The sequence below is a fragment of the Pimephales promelas genome, chromosome 12 (genome assembly GCF_988280905.1).
Source record: "Pimephales promelas chromosome 12, fPimPro1.hap1.1, whole genome shotgun sequence".
NCBI classification, from domain to species: domain Eukaryota; kingdom Metazoa; phylum Chordata; class Actinopteri; order Cypriniformes; family Leuciscidae; genus Pimephales; species Pimephales promelas.
Genome location: NC_142780.1, coordinates 26101649 through 26123202, shown reverse-complemented (window position 1 = coordinate 26123202; position 21554 = coordinate 26101649). Strand labels below are relative to the sequence as shown.

The 21554-nt window shown below is 39.0% G+C and overlaps 1 protein-coding gene across 2 annotated transcripts in view; it reads left to right on the top strand.

Moving 5' to 3' along the window:
* The window catches only part of hivep3b (HIVEP zinc finger 3b), a 59636-nt gene that overhangs the window by 20959 nt on the left and 17123 nt on the right, over nucleotides 1-21554 (top strand). Inside the window, exon 1 of one of the 2 annotated variants that reach the window (XM_089117820.1) lies at nucleotides 15872-16087. The exons of the other annotated variant lie outside the window; for it this stretch is intronic. The gene's annotated coding sequence lies outside the window, so the exon portion shown is untranslated. Of the gene's footprint in view, nucleotides 1-15871; nucleotides 16088-21554 lie in introns of those variants that run through there. 2 annotated transcript variants of the gene reach the window in all.

Sequence of the window (21554 nt, the reverse complement as noted above, 5' to 3'; positions counted from 1 at the left end):
TTACATTTTTAACCCAATGTTTGAGTTTGTCCATATCTGACCCAAAAGAGAACAGTGTAGAGAACAGTTTACTTGCCTGTGGGACTGTTCAGATCAGCGGCAATGTTAGGGCCATTAAAATCAAAATCTGCTCACAATATAATTGGAATCACATTATTATAAAGGCATTATTTGTTGCTGAAAAAAGGTTTGGCATTTCAATCAAAAGACCTTTAACACAGGTCAGATGATATTGTACTCAAGCATTCAATCACATTTTTCTTTCCTTCAACCTCATAGAAGACCAGATTTTTCTTCTTTCTTTTTCCCTAGTCTCATTATACAGCAGTTTGGTTTTAAATCAGAGAAGTTCATCAGTTCCTTGAATAAAAAGATTCTGGCTCAATTCCAAGATTGGTGTGCTCGATAAAACAGTTTTGATCTCTGCTTCCTCTGTGTGTATTCCACACTGTATATTGATTTCTGAGTGCAGTGCTAAAGTTGAAGGCCTTGGCCAGCTCCCATTCTGTGGCAATTCACAAGTAGAAGAGTTTAAGAGAGAGGAATAGAGAGAGAGAGAGAGAGAGAGAGAGAGAATGTTTTTTCTTTGTCTACTCATTTCTAGCTTGGAGCTGCTGAGGTCATTGGGAGTGATCCAGAGATGGAGGCCCTGGGATATTAGATATTGTGGTTTGGATTCCCTGTATTGGTTCTCTCACTTTACTCGGAAAATTGTGTGTTGTTAAAGGACAAGTGCGGTATTTTACAATTAAAGCCCTGTTTTAAGATCGTCCCTGATGAAATAGAATGGTTAAGATTGTTTTTTAGACAGATGCTCCTGTCACGAGAATTTTTGGATTCTGTGTTAGCACCCCCCCACCTTTATAATGAAAGCATAGGTGCACTCGAACAATCATTCATTAAAACGCATAAAACTTTAGTTTACAAAGACGTGCAACTCACCAAGTGGTCTGGCGTGTTCACTGATATGCTCACACAAAAATCGCTGCAAAATATGCTTTCCAACAGGTTTTATCGTAGTTTTTGTCCAAGTCCATTTTCTTCCTGTTTTTGGTCGAAGGCCACAGTAGTCGATTATCGAGTTTGCGTGCGCGATCCTTAGTTATCTAGTTACCAATGATCGCGCACGTGAACTCTACAATTTATTACTGAGGACTTCGACCGAAAACAGGAAGAAAATAAAAGTCGGACAAAAACTACGATAAAACTACGGGAAATCAATGGGGTCCATACAAAACAAAATATAAACGTGCGTACACACTGTAAGTGCCCTCAGGAAGTGGAGAAGGAAATTTACCCACCAGTCATTGCCCATAAAGAAATGCATACCCGTTTGGAACAACAAGGCACATTTTCATTTTTGTGTGAACTATCCCTTTTAAAATGACTGCTATTTGTGCACATGTACCATTTAGACCCCATCAGAATCTTTCAGACGTGCCTGTGGATCATCAGGAAAGATTAATGAAGCATTGTGTCAGCTTTCAGACAGAATACTGTGACTGTCACTCTTGGCCCCATAACAGCAGGATGTAGTTGTACAGCACATTTAGAGTATAATGAAGACACTCAGTGGCTCAGAGCCCTTCCTCATCTGCACTTCCTCCAGATACACACACACACATCTCTGCTCTTCAAGCGGCGGGTAGATCAGAGACACAAAATGCAGTGTTTTAAATTGTAAAGCGTCTTTATTGGGGCTCCGTACTTGACGGGTATTAAATCTGCTTGACGGCATGAGACCAAAGACAGCAACCCAAGGACCCTTAAAGAATGCACAATAAACCTCAGGTGTTTTACAGTTTGTGAATGTTGCTGTATAGGATCTGAAAAAGGTTGCACCCAGTGCATTACATTTTTGCAACTAAACTCACTTTGGGCCGACTGGAACAATCTCTCCGGGGTGCCGTAACACTGACATCCTCCTACAGCTGGTATCCTTTGTCCTTGTCACTGTGGTTTCAAAAATAAGGATACCTTCCTGAATACCGATTGTAACCTCTCACAGTTAAATTTGGAGATGCTACTTCTGGAATTGTTAGATATCTTCGTCATAACTAGGTGTGAGGCATCACCGTGTGTGGGATTATCCAGCACGAGAGGTTAAAAATAGAAACCAAGCATCTGTCAAATCATCTTGATGTGCAACTGTGTTGACATTTGTGGCTAGTTGGGTTAACAAACACTCAAATTAACGTGATGGAGATGCCATTTATCACTTGAAGGTTTATTGTTAGGACATGGCACTGCTGCTACCCTTGTCTGCCATTTCTAGTTCACTTGCGTTTCATCCAGTCCTCTTAAATGACATCATCATTGGCCTAAAGGTGAGAGATGATGGAGTTTTGGCAGTAGCCAAGCAAAGTTTTTGGCAGGCAACCTCTGTCTGAAAATGTACTTTTGTGCTGAGTTGAAAGGTGAGGGATGACGTACTCGATACGATACTTTTATATCCTTCCACCATGAGCAGTTGTTGCTGCAATGTTAAAAATATATATTTTAATGAATTGGCTAATATATAGAATTCATAGCAGTTGGTGCTATAATCTGGTATTTGTAATAAAACAATTTAATTTTTAATTTTAGACGGACTGGATCTGCTGTGCATGCAACACAAGTTTAAATGGACATTAAGTTCCTGTGTTTGTCACATCACCGCTTTCATTGTAGACTGGTTTGTTGAAGTATAAGGAGACTGATTTTTTTTTTTTTTTAAGTTTAATATAATTTCATTTTGATTTACATCAGTCTATCCAAACTAAAGGTCACCTTAGCAAAATATGGGTGAAAATGTAAGAGCATCTTTGCTCTTAACAGTCCATTGCCTGTTGTCAGTAGTAGCAATATATGAAACACGGCAACCACAGAAGTCACTTTCAAACAAAAAAGTTATAAAAGTTATTTCTTTTATCTTTTCCATTGTACTATTTTGGTGTAATTTCAAGGTTCCTATTTATTTGAACTGGGAAGCACAATATTAATGCACAACATTTGTATCCTCGTGAAAATAATGTATAATAAAACTTTAAATCAGGGACATATCAATTATTTTGCTGTTAAATGGCAGACTTTGTATACTTCCGCTCAATTTCAGTTCGCTTCTGTACTCAATCTCTCAGTTTTCCTTCGGCCTGAAAACAGCCAATACGCTAAGCGTATGGAGATACGGGATGCAATTTGGCTTACGGATAACCAATGTTTTTATACTTCAGACACGAACCCCCCCCCACACACACACACACACACACAATTGTTCCAACTTTACATTTCAAGTGAACTGTGTAGAACTTGATTACCCAACAGCAACTGCTAGTTAAACTAAACTCTGCATGAAGGTCGATCTTCAGGAGATTGAGTACCATGTGTTCTCAGTGTTCAAGACGTAGTCTCCTTTTCCCGCTTGTGTTGGTATTGGTTGACGCGTGCACACACACACGCACACGCACGCACACACACACACACACACACACACACACAAAAAGAGAAAGAGAAAGAACAAAATCGATACAGAACAGAAGCTCTAGGCCATCAACCAGAGACACTTATATGTGCCCCCTCCCCATGAGCTCCTAGTCAAAGTGAGAGGGAAGATGAGATCCTAAGGGTTTTGTTTGAGAGCTGCTGGGAGCGACGGGCTACGGTGGAAGCGAGGTCAGATTTCCCCTCAACAGATTTTTTATGAGTTGATGACAGCTGCCAGAGTGTGGTGCCAATCCCCCTGACAAGAGTCATGTGACCCCTGCCTCAATTACTCGAGCTAACTCGGCCTCAGCTTCTCAATGATACGTGGCATACTATGGAGACGTAGGCTAAAGTTGCCCTGTCAGCAGTTTTTTGAAATGTATTGCTTGTACAGTATATCAGGGTTTCTGCTTCAGCCTGTGAAAGGGATCCACAACCACTCATCATTCCAATCCGATTACAAATCTAACAATTGCTTGTTAGGTGTGTGTGACCACACCCCAGGAGTCCATTCTGACCTGATTCCATTCCAGACCACCAGCGAGCGCCGACTCGTTTCTCTGACACACTTCTGCCTTGTTGATGGTGGAAAACTGGGCCAGTTGGGTTTGTAATGGAGTAGAATCTTTCACTTATGCCTAGGCAGGATTAATACTGCCATATCATATCACATCACTCCAGCTTCTTTAGAATTTGTTCCCATGCCTGATGTGGCCATAAGCCACTTTTTATTTTTATTTTTTAGGGCTAACTTATTTGTGTCTGTTGCCAGGCAGTATTCAACCGTTAACTGTGCTTTGGTCCCAAAAGACTTCTGCAAACGTGTGTTCACACCTCGCTGGAGGTGCTAAGCCGCTATTGTTGGTTGCTAGTTGCTGTTCCTAGTCGACCGCTGTTTCCAGCAATATCAGACTGTGGAAGTTTCTGCAAAAAAAGTTGAAGTTGAACAAGTTTCTAGGGATGCATAAAAAAATTAAGCCACAAATTATGTTCTGCTATTTGGCTGAATAAATTAAAAATGCTACAAGTGAATTCAGGCATCACATCATTATAATGTAGTTAGATTATGGCATGTACACTACAGTTCAAAAGTTTGGTTTTAATTAATACTTTACTTAGCAAGGATGCAGTAAATTTAATAGAAAGTAACAGTAAAGACTTGTACATTGTTGCAAACAATTTTATTTCAAATTTTTTTTGAACTTTCTATTCATCAAACACAAAAAAATCCACAAAAAAAATATTTAGCATAATAATAAGTAGAAATCTTGAGCAAATCACCATATTAGAATGACTTTTGACAGATGAGAATGATCATGGGACACTGACGACTGGAGTGTAATGCCTGCTAAAATTAATTTTTGCCATGACGGGAATAAATTACATTTTAAAATGTATTAACTCTTTCCCTGCCAGCGTAAAAAGAAAAGAAAGTTGTCTTGTCAGCCACCGCCAGCATTTTTGATAATTTTTAATACGCTCACTTTTTCTTCTCACATGTTGCCAGTACTCTAACCGCCCACACTGAAACAATCAGGCTTAATTGTATACATTGCACATCCGGAGCTTTTATAAGCTTGACAAATGAGTTGTTCCTTCCACCATAGGCTAATTTATTAACTTTATTAACTATAGGCTACTTTTTATAACTCAAGTCTGATTGAAAATGAATGGCATCCGGGTGCTTAATTGCAAATCGCTGTCACCCCTTTAGAATAATGACCTATAGTTACTCCGAACTATGAAATATTGGCTCACTTTTACCATCATGATAGATTGATTTGCCTACAGGAGGAGTTTTAAATGGTCTGTTCATCATGTTTTGTTTTTTTTTTTTCTATAAAATGGAGTATTAGATTTTGGTGGTGAATGAGTTTGCTTGCCAGCAACCCCTGGAGTGTTCTTCAGACCCCTACTTGAGAAACACCTTTTTAAATGATATTTGTCTGCACGTGTGTGTGTGTGCTTGTACGCCAGCCGTACACTCCCCCCAGAGGTCTGCAGTAGAGATCGAGCACAGTCAAACCTCTCTTTCTGTGCAGGCTGTAATAGCGAGCCAGGAGACCTGAACGAGAGAGGATAGAAATAGATGCCTGGTGTCAGGGGAGAGTCCTAGGGACGGCTCGCATCCAAGAACATAAACCACAGAACGTAAAGTAAACCACCCTGACCTAATGTGTCTGATTGACAGCTATCTGCCAATTAAGCCTTGTTTTGTTCTTCAGACTGTTTGTATAATAGAAACAACAAACAATTCACTAACTCCCAACTATTGTGCCCTCATTGGAAGCTAATTAAGCGTTACCAATGGGCAGATGAGAGTTTTTCCTCCATTTAACTTGTTTATGTCTGTGGCTCTTCCTTTGCATTTTTTCAGGCAGTCATTTGTTGGGCGTGAATGTGGAGTTTATCTGCAGAAGAGTCATTTAGGAATAAACTGCAGCAATCTTGCACTGGAGCTGCACTGCACTGATGGCAGACAGCTGTAATTTAATGTGCGACTCGTTGCACTGTCCCTAATATCATTGCCATGGGTGAGAGATGGACAGCAGATAGTGCACAACTGTACATGTCTGATGACCTTTTTGAGATGTTATCTGCAGTCATTCAAGCTCTTTTTCTGTGTGTTTGATAAACATAAACACGTAGATGGCCCTCTTGGAATGAGAGCCTTATGGTGAAAATGCTTGTCAAAAACAGGCAAATCGACATGCATGCATTAGTGTAGTAAAGATGAGGGTGACTTGCCCTTCTAAAATAATAGCTATTAGATGACTGCAGTATGCCATAGGCATGCCCCTCGCTGTATGTATGATTAGCAGAGGAAAAATTTGTCCAGGAAGTCATTAATTTTCTTTATACAACATTGAGGTTTGGCTATGCAGTCTGATTAGCTAAAAGAAATACTCAAAAAGCACAGTCTTCAGTGTGACATGATCCTTCAGAAATCATAAGTTGTCATACACATTCAATAATAAGACATAAATCACACACATTACAATATTAAGACATAAACAAAACAACAATTAACACAGTGCCATTAAAAAAGCCACACAGACGCTGTGGCTTGGCGACTTAAATTAGTATAGTATCACCTGAAACATGAACAATTTAGTTCAAAATAAGAAGACAAACTATTTTTAAATATGTGAACTGATGTTAAAGATCGTATATTTGAAGGTAAGATCTTCCAGTCTGAAGGAGCCTAAAACATAAATGCTCTCTGTCCTATTGCTTTTTTGACTATAGGTGTAAGAAAAGAAGTATAGAATGCCTCAGGTTATGTATTGAAGAATACGGTACCAGAAGCTGTTGTAAATATTGAGGATAGTTAAAATGTACACATTTAAATAAGATTTGCACCCAATGTATGTGAGGGCCATTTAAGTAAAAAAAATTGCAGACGAGCTTTTATTTTGTCTGCAAACAAGTTTACAAATTCGTGTCAACTATGTAAATGTGAAAATAATGCGTTACTGCATTCTCAAATGCACACTAAACACATGCCCAATGCAGTTCACTGCATTCATTCACTGTAAACAACTATTGAGAATTGAACCCGCAGAGCTGGCCGTGCTGGTCGCAGCAGCGCAGCGCAAACAGACAGTCATTCGCGATTTGTTGAGGACACAAAGCCTTTATCATGCTTTCGATTTAAGTTTGTTTGACCGCAATGGCGTAAAACATGACATTAAACACCTTTTATCTTATTATGAGTAGTCTCCGGTCGCCACAGTGTAGTTAATGAATGGCAAGCACTGAAATCTATTTGTGGCGGTCAATGTTGATATTGTGGTGGGCCTCCACAGATAATTCAGTGTATGGGAAGCAGTGCATGCCACTGAGAAATTTTCTCCGACTTGAGACAGCGCCGACGCCACATCACTGCGATGTATGGCATCAAAGTATCGTGAGATCGATTTGAGCGCAGAGAGCTGACTCATCTGGCGCAACTTCTCCAGAGCAACACATATGTTTCATGATTGGCTGGATTCAATGCATGTTTGCACGTGTGTTTTGTTTATCTGACACCTTCAGTTCCACTAAAGCTCACAAATCTGTGTCATTTTTATTAAAAAACATAGACCCCACTTCATTGGTACAGTATTTAAATAGTGTTGAACTTGCGCTTAACTTTATTCTTGTACAAAGACGCTGTATTAAGCAGTACATAGTATATAAATATTGCATTTAATTCACTTGAACTGTGAAAGTTTTGCGAACACAGCACGTATGTCACTATGGCAACCAGAAAGTGTCCAACATCAGGTGTCCGTTTTCAACTCCTACCCGACTGCAAACACTGATTGGTTACTTCCACACCTGTTCACCTAACACACCTATTCTAATATGCTGAAACATTTCTTATTATTCTCAATGTTGGAAATAGTTGTGCTGCTTAATTTTGTTGAAATTGTGATGCATCTTTTTTTAAACATTTTTTTTAGGAAAGTCATATTATAAATATATTTACTGGCACTGCATCCTTGCTGAATAAAATTACTTTAAGAAATAAAAAATACTTTCTCACTCCATACTTTTGAGCAGTCGTGTGTAGGTATTATAACGTATTGACCCAATGCTCTATAGATTTTGTTTCACTCAACCCTTATAGGTGTAGGCTAGTTATAGATATAAACATGGTCAACCAGATAAGAATGTTGTTCAACCACTAACCTCAGCTGAAAGTCAAACACCTACCCAAAACCTAAGCCTAACCCTATCCTTAACTTGATATGATGATGCTCTGCCAAAGACACACAAAAAAAATCTGTACCTTTAGCTTGTCCCTGGGGCTGTACCCTAAAGCTGGTAAGGCCCGGCTCAATCGATCCAATGGCGGCATTCAATCAGCAGGTGAAGGTCTCTGCGTGTTACTGTCTTTCCGCATGGCAATTTGTAATTTGATAAAATGAAATACATTTTGAATCACATTATGAAATAAACGTTTTTCTCAAACACGTTGGCCACAATTATTGGCAATGGCACCCTTTTATTAAATACTTTTTGCAATCTCCTTTTGCCAAGATTCCAGCTCTGATTTTTCTCCTATAATGCCTGATAAGTTTAGAGAACACCAGACAAGAGATCGGAGACCATTTCTCTCCAGATTCTTCTTCTCTTCTGTTCTGCGAGTGCCGTCAAGGTTACTCTCTCTGGAGCCCGCACAGCTGATTTTGAAGCATCTCACAGCCGCTTTGCGTCTAGTGTGGACAGACAAATTATTTGTCGCTGGAATCTTATCCCATCGCATCTAGTGTATGCAAATGATGGTTTTATAATCTGTTCTGTTTGTTGTCATGAATGTGTGTGAGCTCAGCTGTGTTCGTTTTTCTTTACACTTGGTTGGAGAAGCTCTGTTCTTGTGCCTGGTTAGAAATAAGACTTGCTTTTGTTGTTTTTACAGTGAGAAATTTTCTCTCGGATCATAGTCGGGTTGATGTCTTTGAATATGGCAAAGAGAAAAGAGAAAAGAAAAGAGCTGATTTTTTTTGGAACTTATTGGAGAGGAATTAATGTGTAAAATGTAAAAGGACCAGTGGAGTTCACAATCAAAAAATCAGCTGTCGGTTTATGCAGGCCAGTGTCACAGTTCTAAGTGAAACCATTTTTATTCTTAATTCCCTCTCCTTCATCTATGCCATTTCCTGGCTCACTGACCACTTCCTTGTCTTGTCGGTCATGTCTCAGCAAGTTCAGGTTGTTGTGTAGAGTGTGTGTGTTGTGGTTTCCCTGTGCTTTGAGACTTATCACCCACGCAATGACGTGTGAAACTTGTCGGCTTCGAAATGAGTGGGCGGCTTCTAAAAGTGTGACATCCTCCTTCTATTTTTATCGCTCATGTTCTCTTCCCATGACATGTCATGCTAATTTCGGTCTCTCTCTCTCTCTCCTTTGTTGCTCTCTTTAATTTTTCTTCCGCTAAGTAACTTGAGATTCTGATTGTTGCCATGACAGCTGGAAGTTTCTGTCAGAGAGTGTCTCATTTTGTCCCTTTACTTTCACAGATGCCCCCGTTCTTTTTACAGTTGTTTTCTGAACATTGGGTTCTCTGGTCCTTTTACATTCTCACGTTTATATCTCTTCTTTTTTTTTCTGTTTGTTCACAGAGAGAGAGCTTTTTCATGACAGTCATCATGACATTACAACCGAAACTGTACGTACAGATGCTGATAGTAGTTCCTGTAGCTAAACTGGTAGAGCACAGCAACGTTAGGGACATACAGATAAAATGTATCTTGAATGCACTGAAGTGTCTGCCAAAGGCATAAACGTAATGTAAATGATAGGGGAGGATACACAAGTGCTGGATTACACAACACACAACACCGGAGAGCTTCACTCCTACTCATGCTTCTGATGAGAGCTTCAAACTGCAGTATTGCACTATGCCACCTGAGTTTGAACAGTCTAGAGAAAGTGTATTTTAAATTTGGAATCAAGCGCATGATTTTGATGGATTTTTGGCTGCTTTGCTTTTCTGTATAGCGTAGCTCAGTGAAGCTGGATAAAGAGAATTGTGAGAGATATTGGCACTCTAATGCAATGCAGACTATACACAGAATTAGGATTACTCTGTAGACATAATCAGATCACATATCCGAGCCAAAGAGCAGCTTTATTGATCGATCATAACAAAAAGGACTTGCATGCAGTAGTCCATCAGGATCTCGTTCACTTTAGGTCATGAGAGTGGGAGGTATCTATGTGCACCTGTCTGTGTGCTTAACTGAGTTACTTTATAATGTGCTTATAAATACTTATATGCTTGTGTATTTAAATAATAAACACACTTTATTTACATTCCTTCCGGGTAAACCCTCATGTTTACTCACCCTCATGTTGTTCCAACCCCGTAAGACCTTCGTTAATCTTCGGAACACAAATTAAGGTGTTTTAGATGAAATCTGAGAGCTGGATCACTCCTCCATACAAGTCCATAGGCTTCTTGAGGGATTGAAACTTGCTGGCCTCGAAAAGTTGTTAAAGACATTGTTAAAATAGTCCAAGTGACTACGGGGGCTCAATCTTAAGTTTATCAATTGATGAGAACACTTTTTGTGCGCAAAAAATAACGACTTTATTTCAACTATTCATTTACTTCTCTCTCTGCCTCGAGTCAGGTTACTAGTTTAATAGCGTAAGCTTCTGTTCTTGTACGTCACACCACACGCATCACACACATGACCAGCGTCGGCCAATAGGAGCCTACGTGTTGCGTAGCTCAACTCTATTACACTACTATGTTAACTGACTAGAGGCCCACAGAGAAGGGAGTGAATAGTTGAAATAAAGTCATTATTTTTGTTTGTTTTTGTGCTCAAAACGTGTTCTCGTCGCATGATAAAGTTAAGATTGAGCCACTGAAGTCACTTGGACTATTTTAACGATGTCTTTAATAACTTTGAGGCGCGCAAATTTCAATTCCTCAAGAAGCCTATGGACTAGTGTGCAGGAGTGATCCAGCTCTCAGATTTAATCAGAAATATCTTCATTTGTGTTCCGAAGATGAACGAAGGTCTTACGGGGTTGGAACAACATGAGGGTGAATAAATACGGACAGAATTTTCATTTTTTTTGGGTGAACCAACCCTTTAAAATACTAATGAGAATTTTTAATAAAAGTAAATGACAAAGTTTTCATTTAGACCCTAAACATTCATATTAACTTGTACAAAAATTGCATTATATGACCCCTTTAAGATTTGTTAAGCTTTTTTATTTTCTTTAATTTTATGAGTAAACGCCCACATTTCTACAAATTTTCTTAGAATTTTGTCACTAGGAGCTACTCTTTGCATTAAGATTATTTATGAAAACGGGCCCTGGACTTCAAGAAATCCAAATTTTGCACCAGCATCATTTTGGGGGAAAAAAGCATCTGCCAAATGTATACGGGTCTATCACACCCAATAAATTAAGGAATTGTTGATTTGTTTTGAGTTCTTTTCCTGAACTCCAAAACCATGTTGTCTACTTGGTCTGCCATTTGACATCCCTGTGCAAATATTTTCACAAGCAGAACCATTTTTCCATTTTTATAGGTCCTCATTTTGTGGGCGGCAGTGCAAAAATACATTTCATCTGTCTGCAAAGTCTAAGACCGCTAATTTGATTTAAATTACAGTCTAGGATAGGGCCAGAATGACATAAATGTGCCTTGTAAAGCTTGATATGTACACATTGCCTCACATTGCCTGATTTAGCTAGGATAACTTGAAGAGCCCTAACGACAGATAACCCTGAGTGGAAAATAGCGTGGAATTACCTTGGGGGCACATAACTGCCACAACCAGGGGCACTGTTGTAAACCAAACTACCATCTCTGTTTGCCATCAGGGGTGTGAGGGAGTGTCACTGGCCGTAAGTTATTCACTTTTGCATGTGTGGGTGTTTTATTGTTGGTGATCGGGCTATTTTTGATTTCCAGTCCCCCACCTTCAACCATCTCCCCTCTGGAGAGAGACTGGTTGGTGACTGCCAAGGAGACAAAGGCCTGCTATATCGCTTTCGCTCTAAAAACAAACCCTCATCACTCCCACTGCAGGAGAACACTAATAGAAGTGAGTGTTTTGCTGAGAAAGCTGGGAAAGTTTGCCATAGCGCCAGCATTTTCAGAATATTTTTTTTTATCCCTCTAAATGTGTATCTAATGACATTGATAAGATATTGATGTATTTTTAAATAGCAACTTTAGCTTTTGAATAGGTGACACACTGTTAAAACCGAGAGTCCCGTCCGCTTTAGGTAAATTAACTGACGTACTTAGATTTTCAGGACCCCACCTGTTTAAACTGTTGCTTTTGTGCCGGGAGCTGAATTTCCAGAGAAGACTCATTAGTTGCATAAGAGTCTGAATGAGAATAACAAACAGGAGTCATGTGGAGATGTCACCCTGGAGGTATAGACTAATGGCAAGCTTCTGTCATTCCACCTTGAGGAAATCCAATACCTGACTTTGAGCAGCCACACAAAGCTCATTCTTAGTAGAAGTGCGTGCTACGTAATTACTATTCCTCGCACTTTGGGTTAGGGGAGCATGAATATTTGAGAATCTGAGACCCCCCTCAACAACTTCATAAAAACACCTTGGCACCCTAGAATGAGGGCTGACAAGAATCTTTGTTGTGTCGCCATGCTACTCCATTGAATTCTTGGTGTACAAGGTTTTTGAGAAGCAAACACGCCGGGTAAGGTAGTGGTCTTTCTCTTTCATGTGTGTACAGATGCCTCAACTATGTGGAGCCTCAGGCTGAAACGGTTTCAGTTTGTAAAGAACACTGAACATCAAACCTACTTTCGTTTTTTGTGTAATCTCTGGCTTTCATGATATCCAGTTAGTTTTGTTTTGATCTGGTATTGACAGTCCAGATCATTTTCTAATTTCAGTGCAGACTTTATTTTATGGTATCTTGCCTTTGCTGACAAGGTCCAAGGACACTGGCCTAGTTCTCTTTGCATGCTGTAGTAATGGAGATTTCGCTCTAACAAGACAATCCGTCATGCCATTGTTGTATAGCACTTGCCCTGTTGATCAGATTTACAGAGCCTCTGTTGTCTTCTCTTTTTGGAAAAACAGAAGACAAAGAGATGACGGAAATGTGAGTTCCCCTCCCAGAGGGCTACAGTATGGGCAATGCCTGGCCACAGCCCCCCCTTCCCTTCTAAATAGGCTGACCATCGGCACAAAGATCACATTCAGTCGGACACAATACACGCACAGCCCCAGGGCCACAAACACTGCTCTACTCCACATGACGCTGAAGGTCACACAATCATTTGGGATGATTGATAAAACCGAGAGAGAGAGAGAGAGAGAGAGAGAGAGAGAGAGAGAGAGAGAAAGAAATGAGGAAGATAAAGCAAGCAGTTAAAATTGTGTAAGATGATGTTATCTTTTGTCTTTAGGAGCACTAACATCCCTCAAAATCAATTCCAGGGTCCAAATTTGTCCATTTTGGGATGGCATTTTTATATAAAATGTATGATGCCTGTTAAATATTTCAAGGAAAGTTGATCGGAATCTTTTTCTTTAGTTCTTTAAAAGCTTATTCTATTTCATTGAAAAGCTTAATTTTAGCTACATATTTTGCTGCTTCATTTTAAACATCTTTGTCATTATTAGTCCCTGTATAACATTTATGACACTTTCTGTAGAAAACAAAAGGGGTGATCAAAAATCTAAAGCTGTTCCTTTCCATACTTTCTCAGATTTTGATTCACCTCTGCAGGCTACTCATTTTTTTTTTTTTTTTTTTTTACTATTTGGTGGTAGTTTGGGAAACTATAGAATTGGGGTGGCATGCATTTTAAATCTAGAATGGAAGAAAACTGTTGATTAAAACCACATTTAATAAAGAGTGTGTTCAGTGCTGTTGGCACAGTGCTGTTGTACAGTTAAATTCTCCCATGATTCTTAGTGCTCATGTCATCCGTTCACTGGGAAAGCCCCATTTTGGAATGTGTTTGTTTATTGGCCCACAATGCATCGTCACAGCCCTCTGTTTGTGCAGCAGGAACATTGTGCCGCAGCTCACATTCCTGGAGGAATTCCCTATAACTGTAACCTCCATTCACACTCACAGCTAGTGTGAAAAATCCAACATGTGGATATGTGTGGACAACTAAAAGTTAATTGTTTTAATATTTGAGAGCTGGGCTGTAGTTATCGGTCAGTTATGGTATGTAGCTTTCTTTGATTTGTTCGTATAGTAACGCTCTTCTTATTATGTAAACAGCTTTTCCTAAAATCATAGTAGCTCTCAATATCTACAAATTACTTAGAAATTCCTTTCAAAGTTTAAGAGCATCTTTTCTTACTAAAAATCAGTTCTAATTCTTAATAGTGGCAGATGCTTACTTGTACACATTCAGATACTCTTGTGCTTCCATAGTTAAGAACTCCACCATTGACTGGGTGGGGTTCTTAACTGTGGGATCATAGTGTCATCATCCAAATATGCTGCGCTTTTCAGTTGAACTGTAGATGTTAAGAAGGCCAAACTGAGGTGACCTGACAGTTATGCACTAAACGTGAGATTAATATTTTTTATTTTTAAGGGGCCTCCTGTTTTTATTTTTAAAAATATAAATAAATATACCTATAAATATAAATAAATATACCTCTCCTTTATTTTTAATAAAAATATTTTTACATTTTTATTTTGAAGGTACCTATTGTATCTGTTCCGGTACTTTTATTCTTCTTCCTTCCGACTTGGAGTCTATGGCAGCCCATAGAAACATTTGCGGGAAAGTTGTTATGGTTTGACATTCTGATAGAGGACAGTCACAACATTAAATGCACCAATTTTGGTGTCTCTAACTCATTGCCTCTAGCGCCACCCCCTGTCCAAAGTTTCACTCAAATTATGTGAATAACTTTTGAACCGTAGGGCCTATCAACAAAATTCTTCCCCCCGCTGATTCCTGAGCTCATGACGATTCGATTGACATCAGCCATTTTGAATTGTCCAAAAAAATACTTTTGCGAACTCGTCCTAGACGGTTTGTCCGATTTTTCACCAAAATTGCACCAGATCATCTCCAGGCAGTGGCAACAAAAAGTTATGTAATTCAAGTTGATTCGTCAAACCGTTTTCGATAAGCGCGCAAAAAAAAAAAAAACATTTTGAATTATGTGCTGAAATGCTCTATTTTTTGAATGTGAATTGTTACGAAACTTGGTATGGGTCTTCAGTACGATGCCCTGAAGGAGCATGAGAAGTTTTGAAACAGCGCCACCTAGTGGTAAAATAAAAATTTCAAATGCTTATAAGTCTTGCTGTGGTTGACTTATTTTCATGGGGATCGCAGATGTCTTCGAGCCGCTAGTCCGATAAAGACGAAACCACAATGAGAAGTTTGCAATCATAGGTCGCTGGCTATACGCCAATGCCAAAATGTCAAAATATTGATAGTAAATGGTAGTAAAATTCAATCAAATTCACTTGTCTGTCTATAACTCCGAAGCAAATTGAGATATTTTTACCAAAATTGACACACTGATGTCAATCACTATGTGTAAAAGGGAATGAAGGATAAATTGTCTCAATTTTTCGTTCAATCAATTAGTCCACTACTTTGAATAAAGAGAAGACGTGTCCCCATCAGTGTCTCTGGAGTTCATGGCCCTGTAATGAAGTACTTGACCAACTGACAAAGCCAGAATGCATCATTGGCTATCACAACGATAAAGCTCCTGGTTGTCCTTGTACACGGAAGTGCAGCCTGTTATTCAATCACTGGGACCGTATTCATTCACACAGCATTTTCTGCCACCTCGTTCCCGCCATGTGTCTCCATGTCTCTCTCACGCCCACTCGCTTTCGTACTCCTTGTGTTTCTCACTCTTACTCTCCCCCTCCCATCTCTCTCTGTCTTTCTCCCCTCTTCACCCTCCTCCCCCTCACTCACTTCACAGAAGTACACCCACTCACACACAAACATTCATATCCGCCGTGTAGTTTGGTGGCTTTCATTCATGCTTTAGCAGTATGAGGAGGTGGCAGATCTCCTCAGGTAGTGGATGGCACTACCTCCCTTCTTTTCGACTGTACGCTCCGTTATGTGTGAAAAACGGACGCTAACTGGAATTAAAAGACATAGGGGATCAGCTTTCACAGTGAGTATTTGACTGTTTTTGTTAACTGCGATTCAATTTGATGTCATCACATTTTGTGTTTGCGTGGCATCTGAGTTACGTTACACAGGACTGTGTGTGTGTGTGTGTGTGTGCACTGCAAAAAGCTTTTTTTTTTTTCATTTTCCAGTAAAGATATCTAAATATTTTTAAAACAAGATCGTATCTTATGTTGTTTTGTTTCTCTAGTCAGTTTAAGACAAGATTATATATCTTTAAAAAGATTTAATTGGATTTGAAGTGGCATTAATGTGAGTAAATTAAAGTATATATATATATTATATATATATATATACATGCATACATACATACATACATATAATTCATTATTTAGTAATTGATCAGCTTAATGACGTTTATGTATTTTACTGGAAATTAAAAATACTGACTAAGAACATTTTTGCTGTGTTTTCACATGAACTGTACATACAGGAAAAGCAATTTGTCATAAATGACTCGATTATTCTGTAAAAAAAAAAAAGAGGTAATTTGTCTTGCATGTAATTGGTTCTGCAGCTCATAAACTAGCTTTTAAAGTGTTTTTGAGCGTTATTCGTAACTATTTTTAGTTAACTTATCGTTTCAATTGTAAAAACTTGCTGAGTTGAAGCCGCCTAAGGCTGTGTGAGTATCATCTTTAGGGCGAGAAACAGTGCTTCTTGAACTTCATGCTAGTGTGTCAAATCTGGTCAGCTAGAGCTCTTTGTGGTGTCCAAGGCCTTTATATTCTTTGTATTACAGGTAAAGTGCACTTCTGAAAAGCCCAGAGAGGCTTCCTCATTAACGCTGCTTTGATTTTGGAAGGTTAAAGTCAGGAGAGACCTGAGAGGTGGCGGTAACGAGGGAATAAAGAAGCTCAGAAATGCAGCCAGAGTATGACTAATCATATCAGAGCGCACAGCGGCGGCTGTGTGGGGCGGCCCGTGCGCTTGTTAGAGTTCTGGGGGCCATCTGATTCACCATCGCTCCCTGTTAGAGACTCAGCTTGATTCACTTCCTGATGTGGGTGGAATTTTCCTATCAGCCCTGTGCTCTGAAAGCCTGAAGGGTGAGGTGATTGACGGGCCCGTGAACACGATGTTGTGGGTGGCTTGGAAGACTGAGCCGTTCCACTTGTTCCTCTGTGAATGTAAATGAATGAAACACGCACAGCTCATCTTTCTCATTCTTTGTCTCGGGTTACTATGGAAGCCCTGAGTGGCCGTGTTTAGCAGTACACTGAAGTAGGCATGTGTCATTTAGTTTTTTTTATTATCTTTTTTTTAGTTTAGATTATTTTATCATCTTTTTTTACCAGTCTAAATTTTTTTAAAGAAATAGTTCTTCTGAAAATGAAAATTCTTTCTTTATTTTACTCAGTTGTTCTAAACTGGCATGACTCTCTTTCTTACATATAGAATGAAAAAGGAAAAATTTTGAAAACTATTTTTGATGCAAATGCAAGGAATGTGTAATGAGGCTTATAAGCTTTAAAAAGGGTTAAAATCACCATAAAGGTATGATAAAAGTGGTCCATGTGACTTTTGTTCTGTTTAAAGTCTTCTGAAATCATAGCCATGCCAGTCGGTGAGCCATATCAATCGAATTTGTGAATGAGCCATTTAGACTGAATGAACCGAACAAATGGTAGGTCAGATGTCAAGACTTTTTTATTAATAACTTAAATTTTGGACTGGACTGGAAATCTGGACTTTAGAAGATCTGGAAGTGCACAAGTAACATTAAAATTGTTTTATCTGTGAAGCTACTTTTAAAAGCAATATGAGTATTATGAGAAGTGCTATTAAAAAAAAAACGTGAATTGAACTGAAAAGCCATATAGAACTTTTATGATACTTTTATAGTGCTTTTGCATCAATTTTTGAAGCTTGAACGCATCAGGAAAACTGTATTTGTAGTTTAAAATGTTAGTACATATTCACAGAATTTAAATTATTTTGTAAACTATTCATTTAAAATTGTTAATTTCTGTTCTAAATAAGGTGAGGCTGAATAAAAATAACAACAACATCATATCCAGCGTGCTTTTTTTTGTTTCTTTTTTTTTTTGTTGCTGATGCGCATACCTGCTCAGAAACAAGCACATTGGGCTGGTGAAACTGAAGACTTGCTGACCTGATTTGCCCTGGTTGCTCCTTAATCAAAGTAAACACAAAGAGCCTCTTGAACTCCCCTGTTCACAAGTCTGTAAGCATCTGAACATCTGTGAGGTAAACCCAGTTCATAGAGTTATTCAGGGGGTTTGGTGTGTTACAAGTGGTCTTTCTTGTGATGCATAGTTTCAGAAAAGTGTAGCCCCAAGTTTTAAGGCCCTGTTGCAACATTAACAGTATTTTCTTGTTGATTACTATGGAGCTGACTTAGAACAATCTGAATGGTATAAATTAATGTGGCATGACTTGGGCTTGTATCCCTCTGGCATTTTAAAGTAGCTGCTTTGAAATATATATATCAGGGATGGAGGGCTGTGAAACTGAACAGAAAGGCTAATTTAAAATGCCACCAAATAGGCTATATACTCATTCAAAGGTTTGGAGTGAGTAAGGTTTATTTAAAAGTCTCACATGCTCGTGAAGGCTGCATTTCTTTGAGCAAAATAAAACATAAATATTGTGAAATTTTATTACACTTTAAAGCTTCTGTCCGAAGCTTTTTGGGGGTTAAAGAATATTCAAAATACAGATTTCAGAAAATACATATCCAGCCAGTGTTCAAAACTATTGGCTTGCCTTTGCTCGATTAAAAGCGGTAAGCTTGTAATAATGTTTTTATTTCCAGTGGCACTGGTGGATTTCCGCAGGAGATTCGAGCATGTCTTTGTGTCATTACGTCACATCTGAGCACATAAAGGAGAGGAGTCTCGGCTATAGGATATATTGCGTGTGAGGATGTTGGAGGTGGAGATTTATAGCCTTTTCTCACAGCACTTGATATAATTAAACTTATCAATTTAATGGTGGATCCAGAAAGGTTCAAATGACAATCACCAGTGACAACAGATTCACCTGCTTCAGAGTGGCTACAGAAAAAAAGGATACATATCGGAAGGACATTACATTTAGTCATGCAATGCTTACGTTGTTAAAATTAACAATTTGAGAACAAAGTATAATTTGCACGGCGTGATATGATAACTTATCATCGATTGTTAGATTTAATCAGCGCGATGTCAGAACCAGAACAAAAGTGGATGTCAATTGACATTTCCCGATGAAAATTCGAATGTTGGTCATAATTCCAAAAAGAATAATCTGTGATTCTGATTGCTAGTATTCACACCAGCGCGGTGATTGACAGCTCTCCTCAAACATTGTGTTCATCCACGCTGTGCCGTGTCGAGGGTGTCGAAGTACAACTCACATAAAGTTGATATGTCTGCGAATGACTGCAATTGCAGATTTCGAACAGAGATGGCGACAAAGAGGGAAATAACTGTTTTCTATGTTAATACATTTTAAAATGTAATTTTAAAATGTATTAAAATTTGCCATCACAAATCCTGTGATGGCAAATTTATATTTAGTGTCACATGATCCTCCAAAAATCATTAAAATATGATTTGATGCTTAGGAAACATTTCTTATTATTATCAATGTTAAAAACAGTTTTTCTGCTTTGTTTTTGTGGAAATCGATATTTTTTTTTTTTTGTCAAGATACTTTGATGGCTTTACTGTCACACTTGAGAAATGTAATGTGTCCTACATTTACATTTACATGTATTCAATTAGCTGACGTTTTTATCCAAAGCGACTTACAATTGCTATATATGTCAGAGGTCGCACGCCTCTGGAGCAATTAGGGGTTAAGTGTCTTGCTCAGGGACACATTGGTGTCTCACAGTGGATTCGAACCCGGGTCTCTCACACCAAAGGCATTTGTCTTATCCACTGCGTCATCAGATTCACAACCCATGTGTCTTATCCACTGTGTCCTTGCTGAATCAAAATATTAAATTAAAAAAACAACAACATTTGAACAGTACTGTACAGTATACACATAATAATTTATTTCTATAAGAATATTTTGTTTTTGTTTGCTTGTTCGTTTTTTTTTTTTTTTTTTTTTTTTTGTATTACATAGCTATTAATGCATTTGTCTCTTTTCTCTCTTTTATTATCTTAAATCCTAAAGCCTATTAGTTCTACTTCTTTGTCCAAATTCTGCTTTGATTTTGGACTGTGTATTTACACAAAATTGGGAAGCTCACGTCTATGTTTAGATTTAGAGCTAACACTTTTTTTGTGGTAATTCAGTCACAATTTCCACACAAGCACAAACTTCCCCGAGCCAACAGACAGCAGGCCTGCAACAGGGTGCGGCATGTGGATATCCACGTGAGCTCCTTGTTTAGAGAACAGTCACAAGGTGTAATTCTATGCAGTCGACTATACATAAATAGATTGCGTTAGCAGACTGTTTTGCATAAGCAAATGATCTTCATATCAGCTGCCCATTGCTCTGTATAACATAGCTGTTTCTGGTACATAATTGAGCAAGTCACTAGTGATTATCCCTTCGCAAGGAAGGTATGTTTCCTTCGTGTTGGACCGGGACGATAACCAGCACGGTTCAGAGGGGTCGTGATGTCTTTCCCTCCATGATCTTTACTGAATGTTGGTGTTTGTGCCAGTACAGACGGGGTGGTGAGGTGTGCCTATGACTCCTGCGGCGCGACATTCAGGAGGGGCCTTCTGGCTGCACGGCCCAGCGGCACCGCCTCCTCCGGTTTGTCTTTGATGAACATGTTGAGGTCTCAGCAAGGGGACATGTGGGGTCATGAGATGCTGCCACTGGCGTGCGGAGGTCAGCCTGTTTATCTACTTCCTCTTGCCGGCGTGCCACTACACTAAGATAGGATGCTGGGGGACAAATTTAGACCTCCAGCTCACCCTCCATCTGCCGCGGCTAGCTGTAGGACTGTCTCCATGGGAACCGGAGCCAGGTTGCCAAGAGTAAAGCTGGAAAGAGAAGCACAAACTCTTTATCCGTCATTCGACTCAACTAAAAAAAAAAAACACCATTTTAATGGACCTGACATGAAGACGACAATGAATAATATTTCCTATACAGAATGATTGGATTATTATGATCACTTAAAAGCCAGAACACTGCCATCAATTTTGTATTGTAATTATACAAGCATTAGACAAAATTAGCTCCTTGGTCTCCTTATTTACTACAGTCTTGACAAGCTGCCATGTGGCCTCTAGAGTCCTTGAATCTACTCTCAATTCCATTAAAGAACCTATTTTTTCACTGCAGCAGGGTTCGCTCACCTGGAAACCACTAGAACCGAGCCGACCACATCCAGTCGGGAGATATTTATATCATTCTTGGTGGTGCAATTAACATACGACGAACAAGGTGACATTTCTTTTATCAAATCTGGCGAGTTGTCACTAGGACAGCAGGAGGCAGAGAAAAAAAGCAAAAAGATGGGAGAGCTT